Source organism: Accipiter gentilis, unplaced genomic scaffold (genome assembly GCF_929443795.1).
Source record: "Accipiter gentilis unplaced genomic scaffold, bAccGen1.1, whole genome shotgun sequence".
In the NCBI taxonomy this organism is placed as follows: domain Eukaryota; kingdom Metazoa; phylum Chordata; class Aves; order Accipitriformes; family Accipitridae; genus Astur; species Astur gentilis.
In genome coordinates this window covers 2046409-2052967 of record NW_026060868.1, presented here as the reverse complement: position 1 = coordinate 2052967, position 6559 = coordinate 2046409, and positions in this window count along the sequence as shown.

Sequence of the window (6559 nt, the reverse complement as noted above, 5' to 3'; positions counted from 1 at the left end):
GAGCCAGACGTTTGCCTTTTCAGAAAAAGGCTCTGCCGAGAGCGAGCACCATGAGATGCTGAGTCTCTGGGAAAGCAGAGATCCCCAGTGCTGTTGTGCCTGTGGATAGGCTGCAGGGGGATGGTGAAGACCAGCAAGAGCTTTCAGGGCTGGCACCTTCCTTGTGGGAGAAGGAGCCAGATGTTTGCCTTTTCAGAAAAAGTTTCTGCCGAGAACGAGCACCGTGACATGCTGAGTCTCTGGGAAAGCAGAGATCCCCAGTGCTGTTGTGCCTGTGGATAGGCTGCAGAGGGATAGTGAAGACCTGCAATAGCTTTCAGGGCTGGCACCTTCCTTGTGGGAGAAGGAGCCAGACGTTTGCCTTTTCAGAAAAAGTTTCTGCCGAGAACGAGCACCGTGACATGCTGAGTCTCTGGGAAAGCAGAGATCCCCAGTGCTGTTGTGCCTGTAGATAGGCTGCAGGGGGACGGTGAAGACCAGCAAGAGCTTTCAGGGCTGGCACCTTCCTGGTGGGAGAAGGAGCCAGACGTTTGCCTTTTTAGAAAAAGTTTCTGCCGAGAACAAGCACCGTGACATGCTGAGTCTCTGGGAAAGCAGAGATCCCCAGTGCTGTTGTGCCTGTGGATAGGCTGCAGAGGGATAGTGAAGACCAGGAAGAGCTTTCAGGGCTGGCACCTTCCTTGTGGGAGAAGGAGCCAGACATTTGCCTTTTCAGAAAAAGTTTCTGCCGAGAACGAGCACCGTGACATGCTGAGTCTCTGGGAAAGCAGAGATCCCCAGTGCTGTTGCGGCTAAAGATAGGCTGCAGAGGGATAGTGAAGACCTGCAAGAGCTTTCAGGGCTGGCAGCTTCCTTGTGGGAGAAGGAGCCAGACGTTTGCCTTTTCAGAAAAAGTTTCTGCCGAGAACGAACACCGTGACATGCTGAGTCTCTGGGAAAGCAGAGATCCCCAGTGCTGTTGTGCCTGTGGATAGGCTGCAGGGGGACGGTGAAGACCAGCAAGAGCTTTCAGGGCTGGCACCTTCCTTGTGGGAGAAGGAGCCAGACATTTGCCTTTTCAGAAAAAGTTTCTGCCGAGAACGAGCACCGTGACATGCTGAGTCTCTGGGAAAGCAGAGATCCCCAGTGCTGTTGCGGCTAAAGATAGGCTGCAGAGGGATAGTGAAGACCTGCAAGAGCTTTCAGAGCTGGCACCTTCCTTGTGGGAGAAAGAGCCAGACATTTGCCTTTTCAGAAAAAGTTTCTGCCGAGAACGAACACCGTGACATGCTGATTCTCTGGGAAAGCAGAGATCCCCAGTGCTGTTGTGCCTGTGGATAGGCTGCAGGGGGACGGTGAAGACCAGCAAGAGCTTTCAGGGCTGGCACCTTCCTTGTGGGAGAAGGAGCCAGACGTTTGCCTTTTCAGAAAAAGGCTCTGCCGAGAACGAGCACCGTGACATGCTGAGTCTCTGGGAAAGCAGAGATACCCAGTGCTGTTGCGGCTAAAGATAGGGTGCAGACGGATAGTGAAGACCAGCAAGAGCTTTCAGGGCTGGCACCTTCCTTGTGGGAGAAGGAGCCAGACGTTTGCCTTTTGAGAAAAAGTTTCTGCCGAGAACGAGCGCCGTGACATGCTGAGTCTCTGGGAAAGCAGAGATCCCCAGTGCTGTTGCGGCTAAAGATAGGCTGCAGAGGGATAGTGAAGACCAGCAAGAGCTTTCAGGGCTGGCACCTTCCTTGTGGGAGAAGGAGCCAGACGTTTGCCTTTTCAGAAAAAGGCTCTGCCGAGAGCGAACACCGTGACATGCTGATTCTCTGGGAAAGCAGAGATCCCCAGTGCTGTTGTGCCTGTGGATAGGCTGCAGGGGGACGGTGAAGACCAGCAAGAGCTTTCAGGGCTGGAACCTTCCTTGTGGGAGAAGGAGCCAGACGTTTGCCTTTTCAGAAAAAGGCTCTGCCGAGAACGAGCACCGTGACATGCTGAGTCTCTGGGAAAGCAGAGATCCCCAGTGCTGTTGCGGCTAAAGATAGGCTGCAGAGGGATAGTGAAGACCAGCAAGAGCTTTCAGGGCTGGCACCTTCCTTGTGGGAGAAGGAGCCAGACGTTTGCCTTTTGAGAAAAAGTTTCTGCCGAGAACGAGCGCCGTGACATGCTGAGTCTCTGGGAAAGCAGAGATCCCCAGTGCTGTTGCGGCTAAAGATAGGCTGCAGAGGGATAGTGAAGACCAGCAAGAGCTTTCAGGGCTGGCACCTTCCTTGTGGGAGAAGGAGCCAGACGTTTGCCTTTTGAGAAATATTTTCTGCCGAGAACGAGCACCGTGACATGCTGAGTCTCTGGGAAAGCAGAGATCCCCAGTGCTGTTGCGGCTAAAGATAGGCTGCAGAGGGATAGTGAAGACCAGCAAGAGCTTTCAGGGCTGGCACCTTCCTTGTGGGAGAAGGAGCCAGACGTTTGCCTTTTCAGAAAAAGTTTCTGCCGAGAGCGAGCACCATGAGATGCTGAGTCTCTGGGAAAGCAGAGATCCCCAGTGCTGTTGTGCCTGTGGATAGGCTGCAGGGGGATGGTGAAGACCAGCAAGAGCTTTCAGGGCTGGCACCTTCCTTGTGGGAGAAGGAGCCAGATGTTTGCCTTTTCAGAAAAAGTTTCTGCCGAGAACGAGCACCGTGACATGCTGAGTCTCTGGGAAAGCAGAGATCCCCAGTGCTGTTGTGCCTGTGGATAGGCTGCAGGGGGACGGTGAAGACCAGCAAGAGCTTTCAGGGCTGGCACCTTCCTGGTGGGAGAAGGAGCCAGACGTTTGCCTTTTCAGAAAAAGTTTCTGCCGAGAACAAGCACCGTGACATGCTGAGTCTCTGGGAAAGCAGAGATCCCCAGTGCTGTTGTGCCTGTGGATAGGCTGCAGAGGGATAGTGAAGACCAGGAAGAGCTTTCAGGGCTGGCACCTTCCTTGTGGGAGAAGGAGCCAGACGTTTGCCTTTTCAGAAAAAGTTTCTGCCGAGAACGAGCACCGTGACATGCTGAGTCTCTGGGAAAGCAGAGATCCCCAGTGCTGTTGCGGCTAAAGATAGGCTGCAGAGGGATAGTGAAGACCTGCAAGAGCTTTCAGAGCTGGCACCTTCCTTGTGGGAGAAGGAGCCAGACATTTGCCTTTTCAGAAAAAGTTTCTGTCGAGAACGAGCACCGTGACATGCTGAGTCTCTGGGAAAGCAGAGATCCCCAGTGCTGTTGTGCCTGTGGATAGGCTGCAGAGGGATAGTGAAGACCAGCAAGAGCTTTCAGGGCTGGAACCTTCCTTGTGGGAGAAGGAGCCAGACGTTTGCCTTTTCAGAAAAAGGCTCTGCCGAGAACGAGCACCGTGACATGCTGAGTCTCTGGGAAAGCAGAGATCCCCAGTGCTGTTGCGGCTAAAGATAGGCTGCAGAGGGATAGTGAAGACCAGCAAGAGCTTTCAGGGCTGGCACCTTCCTTGTGGGAGAAGGAGCCAGACGTTTGCCTTTTCAGAAAAAGTTTCTGCCGAGAACGAACACCGTGACATGCTGAGTCTCTGGGAAAGCAGAGATCCCCAGTGCTGTTGCGGCTAAAGATAGGCTGCAGAGGGATAGTGAAGACCTGCAAGAGCTTTCAGGGCTGGCACCTTCCTTGTGGGAGAAGGAGCCAGACGTTTGCCTTTTCAGAAAAAGGCTCTGCCGAGAGCGAGCACCATGAGATGCTGAGTCTCTGGGAAAGCAGAGATCCCCAGTGCTGTTGTGCCTGTGGATAGGCTGCAGGGGGACGGTGAAGACCAGCAAGAGCTTTCAGGGCTGGCACCTTCCTTGTGGGAGAAGGAGCCAGACGTTTGCCTTTTCAGAAAAAGTTTCTGCCGAGAACGAGCACCGTGACATGCTGAGTCTCTGGGAAAGCAGAGATCCCCAGTGCTGTTGCGGCTAAAGATAGGCTGCAGAGGGATAGTGAAGACCAGCAAGAGCTTTCAGGGCTGGCACCTTCCTTGTGGGAGAAGGAGCCAGACGTTTGCCTTTTCAGAAAAAGGCTCTGCCGAGAGCGAGCACCGTGACATGCTGAGTCTCTGGGAAAGCAGAGATCCCCAGTGCTGTTGTGCCTGTGGATAGGCTGCACGGGGACGGTGAAGACCAGCAAGAGCTTTCAGGGCTGGCACCTTCCTTGTGGGAGAAGGAGCCAGACGTTTGCCTTTTCAGAAAAAGTTTCTGCCAAGAACGAGCACCGTGACATGCTGAGTCTCTGCGAAAGCAGAGATCCCCAGTGCTGTTGCGGCTAAAGATAGGCTGCAGAGGGATAGTGAAGTCCAGCAAGAGCTTTCAGGGCTGGCACCTTCCTTGTGGGAGAAGGAGCCAGACGTTTGCCTTTTCAGAAAAAGGCTCTGCCGAGAGCGAGCACCATGAGATGCTGAGTCTCTGGGAAAGCAGAGATCCCCAGTGCTGTTGTGCCTGTGGATAGGCTGCAGGGGGATGGTGAAGACCAGCAAGATCTTTCAGGGCTGGCACCTTCCTTGTGGGAGAAGGAGCCAGATGTTTGCCTTTTGAGAAAAAGTTTCTGCCGAGAACGAGCACCGTGACATGCTGAGTCTCTGGGAAAGCAGAGATCCCCAGTGCTGTTGCGGCTAAAGATAGGCTGCAGAGGGATAGTGAAGACCAGCAAGAGCTTTCAGGGCTGGCACCTTCCTTGTGGGAGAAGGAGCCAGACGTTTGCCTTTTCAAAAAAAGGCTCTGCCGAGAGCGAGCATCATGAGATGCTGAGTCTCTGGGAAAGCAGAGATCCCCAGTGCTGTTGTGCCTGTGGATAGGCTGCAGGGGGACGGTGAAGACCAGCAAGATCTTTCAGGGCTGGCACCTTCCTTGTGGGAGAAGGAGCCAGACGTTTGCCTTTTCAGAAAAAGTTTCTGCCGAGAACGAGCACCGTGACATGCTGAGTCTCTGCGAAAGCAGAGATCCCCAGTGCTGTTGCGGCTAAAGATAGGCTGCAGAGGGATAGTGAAGACCTGCAAGAGCTTTCAGGGCTGGCAGCTTCCTTGTGGGAGAAGGAGCCAGACGTTTGCCTTTTCAGAAAAAGTTTCTGCCGAGAACGAACACCGTGACATGCTGAGTCTCTGGGAAAGCAGAGATCCCCAGTGCTGTTGTGCCTGTGGATAGGCTGCAGGGGGACGGTGAAGACCAGCAAGAGCTTTCAGGGCTGGCACCTTCCTTGTGGGAGAAGGAGCCAGACATTTGCCTTTTCAGAAAAAGTTTCTGCCGAGAACGAGCACCGTGACATGCTGAGTCTCTGGGAAAGCAGAGATCCCCAGTGCTGTTGCGGCTAAAGATAGGCTGCAGAGGGATAGTGAAGACCTGCAAGAGCTTTCAGAGCTGGCACCTTCCTTGTGGGAGAAAGAGCCAGACATTTGCCTTTTCAGAAAAAGTTTCTGCCGAGAACGAACACCGTGACATGCTGATTCTCTGGGAAAGCAGAGATCCCCAGTGCTGTTGTGCCTGTGGATAGGCTGCAGGGGGACGGTGAAGACCAGCAAGAGCTTTCAGGGCTGGAACCTTCCTTGTGGGAGAAGGAGCCAGACGTTTGCCTTTTCAGAAAAAGGCTCTGCCGAGAACGAGCACCGTGACATGCTGAGTCTCTGGGAAAGCAGAGATACCCAGTGCTGTTGCGGCTAAAGATAGGGTGCAGACGGATAGTGAAGACCAGCAAGAGCTTTCAGGGCTGGCACCTTCCTTGTGGGAGAAGGAGCCAGACGTTTGCCTTTTGAGAAAAAGTTTCTGCCGAGAACGAGCGCCGTGACATGCTGAGTCTCTGGGAAAGCAGAGATCCCCAGTGCTGTTGCGGCTAAAGATAGGCTGCAGAGGGATAGTGAAGACCAGCAAGAGCTTTCAGGGCTGGCACCTTCCTTGTGGGAGAAGGAGCCAGACGTTTGCCTTTTCAGAAAAAGGCTCTGCCGAGAGCGAACACCGTGACATGCTGATTCTCTGGGAAAGCAGAGATCCCCAGTGCTGTTGTGCCTGTGGATAGGCTGCAGGGGGACGGTGAAGACCAGCAAGAGCTTTCAGGGCTGGAACCTTCCTTGTGGGAGAAGGAGCCAGACGTTTGCCTTTTCAGAAAAAGGCTCTGCCGAGAACGAGCACCGTGACATGCTGAGTCTCTGGGAAAGCAGAGATCCCCAGTGCTGTTGCGGCTAAAGATAGGCTGCAGAGGGATAGTGAAGACCAGCAAGAGCTTTCAGGGCTGGCACCTTCCTTGTGGGAGAAGGAGCCAGACGTTTGCCTTTTGAGAAAAAGTTTCTGCCGAGAACGAGCGCCGTGACATGCTGAGTCTCTGGGAAAGCAGAGATCCCCAGTGCTGTTGCGGCTAAAGATAGGCTGCAGAGGGATAGTGAAGACCAGCAAGAGCTTTCAGGGCTGGCACCTTCCTTGTGGGAGAAGGAGCCAGACGTTTGCCTTTTGAGAAATATTTTCTGCCGAGAACGAGCACCGTGACATGCTGAGTCTCTGGGAAAGCAGAGATCCCCAGTGCTGTTGCGGCTAAAGATAGGCTGCAGAGGGATAGTGAAGACCAGCAAGAGCTTTCAGGGCTGGCACCT